General features: G+C 41.0%; 1 protein-coding gene across 2 annotated transcripts in view; it reads right to left on the reverse strand.

Moving 5' to 3' along the window:
- The window catches only part of Rubcnl (rubicon like autophagy enhancer), a 38,251-nt gene extending 27,003 nt beyond the window's left edge, over positions 1-11,248 (reverse strand). The window contains exon 1 of one of the 2 annotated variants that reach the window (XM_027928837.3): positions 10,788-11,248. The gene's annotated coding sequence lies outside the window, so the exon portion shown is untranslated. Of the gene's footprint in view, positions 1-10,265; positions 10,471-10,787 lie in introns of those variants that run through there. The other variant, XM_027928838.2, reaches the window with a different exon arrangement.
- Between the last annotated feature and the right edge of the window lie 845 nt (positions 11,249-12,093).

Consider the following 12,093-nt stretch of genomic DNA (forward strand, 5'->3'; position numbering starts at 1 on the left):
CCATCTACAATTAAATAAAAGTAAAAAAATAAAATAAAAACAGAAAAAAAAACTAACACTTTTTTGTAAAAAAAGAATTATTCACACAGGGATAGAAGTGAATCCATGCTTCCCATAGATATGATTTTTTTCTTACCCAATGCTTATATGGATAACAGTTTAAATATCCCAGAGGAAACTACATATGAAAACTGTTCTTAAAAGTTCTTGGGTTTTCTTTATTTGCAAACCCTGTATTCTAGGTCATTCCTTTTGGAGTAATACAGATAAAGATACACACACACAAACACACACACACACATTTGTGTATATATACACATACACACATGCACACACAAATACATATATATCTCCTGAAAACATTGCACAAGCCCCAAGTCACCATTTACAAAATATCACAGGATGAGGGCACCTATGTCAAGCCCCAAGTCACCATTTCACAGAATATCAGAGGATGAGGGCACCTATGTCAACTGCCAGAATTCACTATCCCAAAGTGCCTCATCTTCCTTCTCCTGACCTCAATTTCCGCCTGGTGCTCCAATTTCTCTTTGTCAGACATCTTTTTTCTCCAGTATTTTCAGATTTTGTAATTACAAAAGGAAACCATGATTATGTCTTCATAAAAAACCCCAAATACAGAAACCTAGAGCAAAAAGGGAAGAGCTTCCATCACACCCAGCCCCACCAACCCTACATCATTCTCAGAAATAACATTGTTAACCATTTTATTTCTTCCTGGCCTTTTTCTAAGGATTAGCATACTTAAGTCAGATCCAAAGATCTGTTTTATTTTAAGAACATACACAAGATCATAGTGGATATATTCTATAACTTGCCTTCTGTTTTTCTCAATAGTGGCTCTAAAGGGAATAACTTATTCTTCTTAACTGTTTTATCATTTTCTATAGTATACAGTATTTACTTAGCCAGACCCTATGGATACAAATTTATTTCCAGGTTTTCACTATTATAAAATATACATTAGTAAATATCTTTGTTTGTAACATTTTGTTGTTGTTATTGGCTTTCCCTTAGTAGTTACAACCTTAGTCCAACCTCATTATTTCCTAGAAGATAAAGCTATATAAGTCATGGTTTGTTCTCTTAATTTTCTGCACACTACCCATTGTTTGTGGAGTGTGCAGGGGGAGATGATTATAGATGTGAAACCACATGAAAAATGTACTATCTCAATGGCAAGTAATCCCAGCGTTTTATTTTTTTGTTTTTTTTAACAGAATAAAGTCAATAGTTAAAAGAGAATGACATTATTTGCAAGCTTCTGATATATGGAACTGACCTAAATGCCTTGTGCAAAAACAGACTTCCTCATAAAAGGCGATTTTCAGAAGCAGGTACTTGTTCTGCTCTGTTTTGTGCATGATGAGAGATAAGGGTTTAATTTCACTTTGTTGCATACAGATTTCCAGTTTTCCCAGCACCATTTGTTGAAGAGGCTATCTTTTCTCCAATGTATGTTTTTGGCGCTTTTGTCTAATATAAAATAACTATATTTATGTGGGTTTGTCTCTGTGTCCTCTATTGGTCTACAAGTCTATTTAGGTGCCAATACCATGCTGTTTTTGTTACTATAGCTCTGTAGTATAGTTAAAGTCTGGTATAGTGATGCCACCTGCTTCACTCTTCTTGCTAAGGATTGCTTTAGCTATTCTGGATCTCTTATTTTTCCAGATGAATTTCATGATTGCTTTTTCTATTTCTATGAGGAATGTCATTGGGTCTTTCAGTGTTTTAATGAGAGAATGAGCAAACTCATGAATGGCACCTAAACATGCTTATGTTGGTTATTTCTGTGGCCCAAGAAAGGAATTCAAGAAGAGATGTCATTTTTAAGAGGAAATTCAAGATATGGCCTGAAATGCATGCTAACCACTTCCTTAGAATAAAAGATATGATGGAACAGAAATCACACAAAAAAGTATTGAGAGTAAAAGATAAAATTCACTTTTAAATTAATAAATAATTAATTTTGTTGTGTATATCCCCAGCCCTTTTTATTTTTGTTTTCAGACAGGATCTTAGTATATTGCCCAGGCTGGCCTAGAATTTGTGATCATCCTGCCTTGGCTTCCTGAGTTGCTGGGATTACAGGCATGTGCCACATGGAACTCACGTGTTGCATGTTAAATTAATTGACAAAAATTGCATATATTTATGGTGTACAAGACTATGTTTTGAAATATGTATACATCATGAAATGGCTACCATGAGCTAACATATGCGTTCTCACTATTTTTTATACATGTGGTGAGAACATTTAAAATCTACCCTTAGCAATTATACACTGTTATTAATTATAGTCACCTGGGTATATAACAGATCTCTGGAATTCATTCCTTCTAACTAAAATTTTGTACTTTTGTTATTGTGCTGGGGATTGAACCCAGGGCCTTGTGCATGGAAGACAAGCACTCTACCTACTGAGCTGTATCCCCAGCCAAGTTTTGTACTTTTTGATCAGAATCTCCCCAATTCCTTTCCCTCCCTCAGCCCCTGGCAACCTGTTCAAGGTTTTAAAGATTCTACACATGAGTGCGATCATGTAGTATTTGTGTTTCTGTCCAGCTTTTTTCATTTAGCATAATGTCCTCCAGGGTTACTCATGTCACAAATGACAGATATCCTTCTTTTTTAAGGCTAAACAGTATTTATTCCACACTGTATATATCCTAAGTTGTTTTTATTCATTCATTTGTTGATGGACACTTCGGTTGATTCCATATATTGGCTACTGTGAATACTGCTGCAGTGAACATGGGAGCGCAGATGTCTCTGGCAATACTGATTTCATTCTCTTCAGATATATATATCTAGAATCACTGCTAGATCGTTTGGTAGTTTTATTTTCAATTTTGTGAAGAGAACTTCATAGTCCATAATAGATGCACTAAGTCACATTCCCCTCAACAGTGTACAAGGGATCCCCTTTTCTCCATATCCTCACCAATGAAATTCATTATAATCAATTTTTATGATATCTTGCTAAGTATGTCCACTTCTAAACAAAAGCAAGTGATCAGAGAAGGAAATCTTACCAAAGCATGTGAGTTGATTCTTTAACAAAGCTCTTCATAACCTCTTTCCATCCCTCTTTAGATCTACTTCCCTTCATGCTTTGACGTTAAGCAAAGATTCACATCCCCAAAGATGCCAACAGGCACAAAAATCATCATACTTATGTCAAAGAGAAACCGTTAAAATGCCCGCTAACATGGCTTCACAGCTTCCGCAATGGCAGCCAGGAATTGGGGTAAGCTGATTTTCATACGGTTGCAACTTCATCACAACACATGAACAGTGTTGTAACAAAGGCAGCAGGAAGGACACAGTGCCATACTGCAATGATGGCTGGGTAGCGTCACAGAGACCCCTGACTTATCTAGTCTTTAGCAATGACCTTTAACTTTGAAGGTTAAGAACATGCAGAAGGACAGAAAGCAATTAAAAGCAACAGGTAGGGTGGAGTATGGAGAGGAGACCCAACAAACACAAAGATTGGAGAAAACTAAATATTTTACTTAACCACAGATTGCTTAAGACACACAAATGACTAACTTCCTGTGGTCACTGCATGGATCATACTTACCACTTTCATTCTGCACAATGAAAACTCACAATACTGCAGGTGATAATGCCCATATGAGAAGTGAAATGGAGACCACTAAGGAACTTGCCAAAGTTTCACCATTAGTAATTAGCAGAAGTAGGACAAAAATAAAAGTCTGGCACCTGATTCATTGCTCTTTCCCTGGAACTCATGTGCTGCAAGTGGGCTAAAATTCAAGATTATCTTCAATTCATTAGCAAAGTAATTTTAAGAAATTTCTATCAGATTGGTCACAACACATAGGATTAAGAACTACACAGTTGGCTGGCTGCAGTGGTGGTGCCTGCTGACTATAGTCTGCAGCCCTGGGAGGCTGAACCAGGAGGATCACTTGAACTGCAGGGGTCAAAGGCCAGCCTAGGCAACAGAACAAGACCCCATCTCGCACGCACACACACACAACTATAAAAAGTATATTTGAATTCATGTATCTGTAATAGTTGCCCCTGAGATTTTATGATTCTTTCATCCTATTTGTGTAAAAACAAAAACCTTCAATATTTAAGAATATTTACAAATATTCTTAATATAAGCATATTTACAAATCTCATACATTTACAGCTATTTTAAGACACGACACAATTTTAAACTATGTATGAAATGGTATTTTGTTCTTACTTTCCAATGAACTCTCTACCAAGGTATATACCTTCCACTTTGGGATCCACCACTCAATTCATGTTCTTCTTAAAAATCTTAGACACACACACACACACACACACACCAAAAAAAAAAGTAAACAAACAATAGCTGTCACCAAAAAACCTGATGAGAACATTTTAGAGGAGGAAAAGTTTATTTGGCTCATGTTTGTATTAGTCTCAGCCCAAAGATCCGACTCAACAGCTCTGGGCTCAAGGTAAGGCTGAACATCAGGGTGGAAGGGCATGGGAGAGGAAAGCAGAGAGAGGGCTCTGCCCAGCAGGGACAAAATATATATCCCAATAAAGGTACACCTCTTAGTGGCTACCTCCTTTAGCCACACCCTACCTGTCCATAGTTACCACCCAGTTAATCCATATCAGTGGATTAAGCCATCAGTTAGGGTACACCTCTCATAACCTACCTAACTCACCTCTGAACATTCCTGCATTGTTTCACACATGAGCTCTTGGGGGACACCTGACATCTAAACCATAACAAACATAATTAGATAACAGACTTTGAAAAATAGGTATTAATCCAGAAATGTACACAGAGTAAGGGTAAGTACCTGCAATTGAAAGATGACTAGATTTCTATGTATGGGCAAAATAAACGAGAAACCATAAAATATCTGGCAGTTCCAATAGTTAATATACAGCCATTTCTTGATGGGTATATAGCTATATACCATTCATGGGTATATAGCTAAGAGATATGAGAATATATGTTCACATAAAAACTTAACCCTTTATTATGGCAGCATTACTCATTATAGCCCCAAAGTGAAAACTACCCAAAAGTCCACCAGCCAATGAATGATAAACACTGTGCTATATCTATATAATGGAATGTCATTCAGCCATAATAAAAATGAAGGACTGCCGAGCACAGTGGCACACACCTATAACCTCAGTAGCTCAGGAGGCTGGGGCAGAAGGATCACAAGTTCAAAGCCAGCCTCAGCAACTCAGTGAGGCCCTAAACAATTCAGTGAGACCTGCCTCTAAATAAAATATGTTTAAAATGTGTGTGGGGTAGGTAGTGCTGGGGATGTGGCTCAGTGGTTAAGCGCCCCTGGGTTCAATCCCTGGTATCAAAAAAAAAAAAAAAAAAAGTACTGATTTATGCTGACATGGATGAGCACTGAAAGCATTATGCAAAGTGAAAGGAGTTGGACACAAAAGAAACTGTATTTGTATGTATTTATATAAATCATCCAGAATAGGCAACTCCATAGAGACAGGGAGTAGATTAGTGGTTACTTACAGCAGGAGGAAGGGATCAGAATAGCTAAAGGGCACCAGGTTTCTTTTTGAGGAGATGAAAATGTTCTGAAAACAATGGTGGTATCCTTTGGTGGATACCCTAAACATCACTGACCTGCACACTAAATGATATGGCATGTGAATTCTATCTCAATCTCAATAATGCTATTTTTAAAAATGAAATGGGAGAAGTGTTCACCTCTCTTCAAAAAGACCTAGGGAATCTAGAGGGAGCTGGTGTTCCAGGGGCTACATGAGGCAAAGAAGCACCAGGTACAAACTGGACTATGAACAAAAATACTAAGAGGAGGGGAGAGTACTTAAAAGGGAAAGCTAAATAAAGGTCTTTTAATACCAATTTTAATTGGTATGGAGAGGAGAGAGGAAGTAAAAGTGAAACTTCCACCGAACTATCTAGAAAAAGAAAAGCACATCAACAGTTGGTAAAGACAACATCATCAGTGCAATGGCTACAAGCTACAACCACCACCACCATAGGGGAAGCTCTATGGTCTGACTTTCAGATGGGAAACAAGGCCAAAGACGTTAAGTGTTGTGGTTATGTATTGCAAAATGCCTGTTTTTTAGAAATATATGCAGAACAATTTAGAAGTAGTTGGCAGAATTTCTTGAATATCCTATAAAACAATGCCAGTAAGGAATGAGATGTGAATGTTACACAATTGGCCATGTTGATAATTGTTGAAGTTGGGAGAAGGGAGAGAGTTTGAAATTTTCCATAAGAAAATTCCAAAAGTAAGTTATTTAAAACTTGTAACAAAAATAAATAAATAAATAAATAAAACTTGTAACACTTGCTACATGTGTCCATGTGCCCCAATGTGACCCCTCTGACCTCCTTCTACCTGGATACCATTGTACCTCTCTGTTCCTACTCACTGCTGGGTCTTTATTCAAATGCTATCTGCAGATTGAGATTTTCCCATTATGCTTTTCAAAACTACATCCTTACAGGTATATGCTAAACCCATTTACTGCCCTACAGCACTCATCTTCCCACACTTCCTCCTCGTCCGTTTAAAACTAACATTTCTGTGACATTTACTTTGTGCCAGGCACTGTTCTAAATTTTCCACACACACACACACACACACACACACACACACTCTCTAACACATTTACTTATCCCTTGATTAGGTCAGAACCCTTCAAAATGTTTCAAATTAGTACCAACCAAGCCCCAGCCCTCAACAAAAAAATGAACTCTTTTGGTTTCTAAAAGCAATCTTCAAAGGGGAACCGGAGGATGAGGATAAGGTAAAGACTATTAAAAGCATCTTGATTAAGAAACAGTTGATATGTGAGCAAAGCCCACAAGTCCAAGGGGCATTGTTTGGAAAAACAGTAAGAAAACTCGTCTTTGTTCTCACAGAAGAGAAGATATTTGAAGATAATAACAAATTGGTCCTTGGTACTAAGGCACATAACCAATCTACTTGAGAGACTGTTTTCAAATGAGCAAGACCCAGAAGGGCCAAACTAAGCTCATTTAGCTTCAATTCCTCAGGCAGAGGGGTGAAGGGAAGACGTTTAAATCTCATGATCCAAACATCTCTCCAAAATACCAGTACTCACCAAGCATGAGCAGGATTCCTTGAATGTATGACATTAACAATGACTTACTTCCCTGAGCCTGAATGTCCACAAAATCAAAAGTTTAAGAGTGAAATCCCACCCCCACCCAGATTTTTGTATAGGTAATAGGTTAATTCAAATGACTTGATAAGTGAACCATATTTTAAAATAGTCTTTAAATAATATAAAAGTTCAAGTCTCCTTACCAAATTTAAAGCAGCCATCTCAAAAGCTGTCTTGTAACAAGTAAATTCTAAATAAAGAGAATAAGGAAGTACCCCTGCATATATTTTCAGAACTCGGTTTTCAGGTCCAGTGGAACTTGTTAGAATTTTTAAAAAAAGTGAAAAAGCATAAGGAGAAAAAAATATCTCCACCTTCCAATTTTCATCACAAAACATAAACTAAAGAAAAGCACCTATCAACCAGGCATGCTTTTCAATATTACTGCCAAAACAAAACAAAGAGATCTAACTTAGAGAATTCTCTTTTAATAAGTGTCAAACTAAGGATCCGATACCAGAGTTCAAGCATTGTTTTTAAAAAGGCGATTTTCAACCTAAGTGTTAAATCAATCATATTAAGTGTATAGCTTGTCAGCTTTTATTTGCCATTTTCCAGCTTCAGGATACAGGTGACTAGACCACTTGAATTCCAAAACTTTGTTTTACATTCTGAGAATTTTTCTTCTCAGTTCATACTTCATATTTCAGTAGAAATAAAGCATGCATTCATTATGAGACTATTACCACTATTTTGTAGATACGAAAATGGAGACCCAGAAAAAGTGACAATTATGGTCACTCAATGGACTGCTCAGGGTGCCCTTGCTCCAGAGCCCCTGGTCACATCTTAAATACACCTCTCTGTGTGGAATAAAACCCAGTGTGGAAATTAGAACACATGCGCACGCCCACACACACACAAACACTAATCCCAATCCAATTCATAATTTTATGTCAAGGGCCAAGAGCTAGGGGTGTATCTTAGTGGTACAGTGCTTGCCTGGCATGCACAAGACCCTGGGTTTGAGCTCCAGACACACAAAAAATAATAAAAATAGTTTTATGCCAATCTAGATAAATCATTCATTAGCTATGTGACCTTAAGCACTTAACCTCTCTGTGCTTCAAATGTTATAAAATTATCGTGAGAACCAAATGAACTGTAGCATGCGTATCTCAGTCTGGTACACAATGGTCTGTAAAAGTTAACTTTAATATCACCAGCATTATTATTGCATAAAGACTTACATACAAGTTTAGTGTAAGAGCACAACTAAGGAGGCCTAGTTTTATTTCTCAACCTCTTGAATGAGTCATCTTTTAACTCTTTTAAATTACAATAGAAAAATCAAAGATCTGATTAGGTACCATAAAAAAAGTACAATAAAACTTAGAGGCACTAGGATTGCTTAAATTTATTATCTCTGGAAGGCAGAACACACATACTTAGGAAGAAAAGCTTAAATTTTAATAATAACACAACCAACCATGTGAATCTCTTCTTTTCACTTAGAAAAATTAATCTAGATTTAGTAACAAAGGAAACTATTCAAATTTGTCAGGGCTATTATCTGAGCACCTTCCAATTTTGGGGTGAGGCGTGGGGGATTGTAGGGTGCGTCTCAGCAATGTGTTCATTCTTTTCTTAGCTCTTCTCTTATCTTCTCCTAAAGACTAATGAAATTGCTTATCCTTGAATGTTTCTCCTCGCCTTTGATAGAATTTTCCCTGTGTCAGAAAACAAGAGCTCAGAAAGCCAACATGTTCAGAGTTTAATTGTTACCTGAAGACTATATCTAATCATATTTAAACATCAGGGTCGGACCCTTAATTTTCAGCAAGGATCCTAACATCTCACCTACTTGGTACAGTTCCTAAGGAAGTTGATGAAAAAAGCAAAGTTCCTGTCTTCTGATGTCACACTGTGATGAGCAGTTTCAGGTGGAAGTATTTTCATACTTGAACTTGAAGCCATGGAGAAACATGCTCTCTCACACTTCAGTAATTATGAAAACCCCAGTGTTACCATGAAGTCATTGCCTTTAACCTTTCTCAAGACAAAGTTGTGTTGGAAGCCTGGAGGAGAGGGATGTGGGCAGAATGTGGTGATGCCCTCACTTGTAGAGACCACACTTCATACTTTCAAATAATCTCTCTCCCTCTAGTCTATTTATCTTTCAACTCCCCAGTAAGGCAGAGCAGGAGGATCCTCCCTCACCTCAGGCAGGGAACTAAATTTCTAGGACATATTCTTGACATGTCAAGACCTCAAGGCTATCAGGCTTTATTTCTAGGACATTTCTTGACATGTCAAGACCTCAAGGCTATCAGGCTTTAGAACTGGGTGTAAGGAACCCAAATTGGCCAATTATCAGTCCTTGGCTCTTCCCACTACATCTCAATTCAGACATCCTTCCAAATTCCATTGTAAATAACACAGTACAAGCTGCCTGAGTATACTCTTTCCTTTAGCTCTTAGTTCGAATTTAGGGCAAAATAACCCCTCCTCGGAAGGTTCTGTACTTCATACAAGCTGATGGAATTCACAGCGAACCCTCTCCCAGGGGTGGGGGTAAAAACAGCAGTTCCACTTTCCAGGCTGCAATCTCAGCAGGTGGGTTTCACGTGGGGCTGTCTGACCCAACAATATGCCAGTCTTCATACTCTAACCTAGCTCGGGGTTAAGTCACAGAATATCTTGCTGCCATCGCCTATCCAGGGATTTGAGAGTGGACTGTGGGTCGTCCGCAGGCCTTTGACTGTCTCCTGGGGAAGCCGAGAAAATCCACGGCGCCGGGAGGACAGCGCCCGGGACCAGGCAGGGCGCGGGCTTCGCACTCACTGAGTCTCCCAGCCAAAAGGAATCCTGAGGCTGGACTCCTACTGCTGCCCTCTCCCGACCCAAGCCACGCACAGGGTCGCCCTCGCTTCGCAAAGTCATCGCCGCAAAAATCTGCCTCTCAGCGAGGGTCTCCTTCCAAAGGGCCCCCGCCGCTGCCCCGGCCCACCCTGAATTCCCAGGTCTCGGCTCAGCACAAGGCTCGCGGGCGCCCCTCCCGCCCCCACCTCCTCCGCGGCCTCTCCATCCCCTCCTGCCAAGCATCCCTGCTCGGCTCGCCTCACCCCGGCCCCGGAAAGCTGCGCCAGCTGAGCGCTGCGCGTCAGGTCCTCGCTGGCTCGGCTCCTGACATCCTTCAGCGGTCACAGCGTCGCCCAGGGCGGCAGGGAGACGGAGCGACGCCGGGACGCCGCCTCGCTCCCCGCCACCTTCGTGTCTCCTTCGGGGCTGCCGCAGCAAACCCAGGGAAGCGAAGAGCCGCCGCGGAGCCTGCCGCACGCAGGGAGGTGCGGCCAAGCCGGAGGGCACGTTGGCTCCCAGCGCCCCCACCCCCGCGCTACGCCGCGGGGCCGCAGGAAGCACCTGTGCGCCCCTCTTCCCGTCCTCCCCCCGGAAATCACGCTCTGCCCTCCTGCGGGACCAGACGCAGCTGCGCCTTCAGGGGTCGAAATAGGGGGTCCGGCAGAAATGAGTTCCCAGCCCCAGATGCTGCAAACCGCAGAATTTAGCTTTCGGTTCAAATGTTTGAAATGAAGAACGAGTCGTTTGTAATGAAATCAGAGGGCCCCCGGACACCGGCGACTCACCCGGAACATGGAGCTGCAGCATTCAGACCTCATCTGGCTTCTCCGCCCGAAGCCCGACCGAGAACTTGGTCGTCAGCATCTGTCCAACCTAATCGTCATCTTGCCCTCTTGCAGCGAGAGTTTGGAATACCGTCACAGTCGCGCCCTAGGGAGCTCAGCGATCTTGATGGAACTGAGAGAAGCTGCCAGCGCATACAGAAAGTTTTTGAAAACAGAAACAACCCTGCCTGTTAGTAGGACTGAGCGCAAGGCGTCCCTCCGCCTCTAGGAGGCTTAGCGCGCTGTCCTCCTCTAAGGAAAGGATCTCAGAGCCACCTGCAAGCCTAACTGGCCCTGGCTCTCTTAGAAGAGCCCCTTCTGCTTGCTTGGTAAAACCAAACTCTGTGACACTCTTCCTGGTTCCTTATCTCTGCCCTTTCTCGTTTCCAGATAACGAAACCAAAACCCTGGTATTTTGAGCATTGTTCTTGTCCACTCCCTGGCATATCCTGGCACGGAGTGATTAAGGAGCCTTACTAGTCGCTGCCTTCTCAGAAGTTAGAAGTCACTATGACAAAGTCGGGTGAATACTAGCTGCCAATCACGGCCTTCCCCTTCCGTTGTGGGCAGTCTTTTGGGGGCCTAGACGGGCTGAGACCTGAAAGAATTCTGAATTTAGGGGGTTCTCCGCCAGGAATGCATATCCCCTGACTGCCACCTGAGAAGAGCTTTTAAGCAGGAGAAAGTGCTCTCCACTGTAAATATTCCAGACACTAACAAACCATGGCTTCCATTTCACAAATGAAGGATCTGTGGCTTAGAGGCTAAGTAACCTGCCCAAGGTCACTCAGCTAGTAGGTAGCACAGTCAGGCTTTGAAGGCAGAGATGTCTGACACTAAAGCCCACACCACCACAAGAGCAGAGAAGCAATGAGATAAAGAGGCTAAGCAGGAGCTTGTTTAAGGAATATTTAAAAGGAAAGAGTAATAAGGAGAAAGAATCTCAAAATAAAAACAAATGTAGCCAAAGGTAACCAGTGAGTCTACTTGTCAAAACAAAAACAAATGTGCTGGGGGCTGGGGGCATACATCATGGTGGAGTGCATGCTAAGCATGCATAGGCCCTGAGTTCAATCCCAGTCCCCAGTGGGACTGTACTAGGTAGTAGAAGAGACATAGTCCTAGTCAAGAAAAGCATTCTAGGGCTTGGAAATACAGCACAATATATAGAACAAGCCTAGCAAGCCCTGGGCTCAATCTCTAGCCCCACACAGATGATAATAATAATAATATCAATTGCCAAGAACAGTGACACATGTTTATAATC

Source organism: Marmota flaviventris, chromosome 4, assembly GCF_047511675.1.
Source record: "Marmota flaviventris isolate mMarFla1 chromosome 4, mMarFla1.hap1, whole genome shotgun sequence".
Classification (NCBI taxonomy): Eukaryota; Metazoa; Chordata; class Mammalia; order Rodentia; family Sciuridae; genus Marmota; species Marmota flaviventris.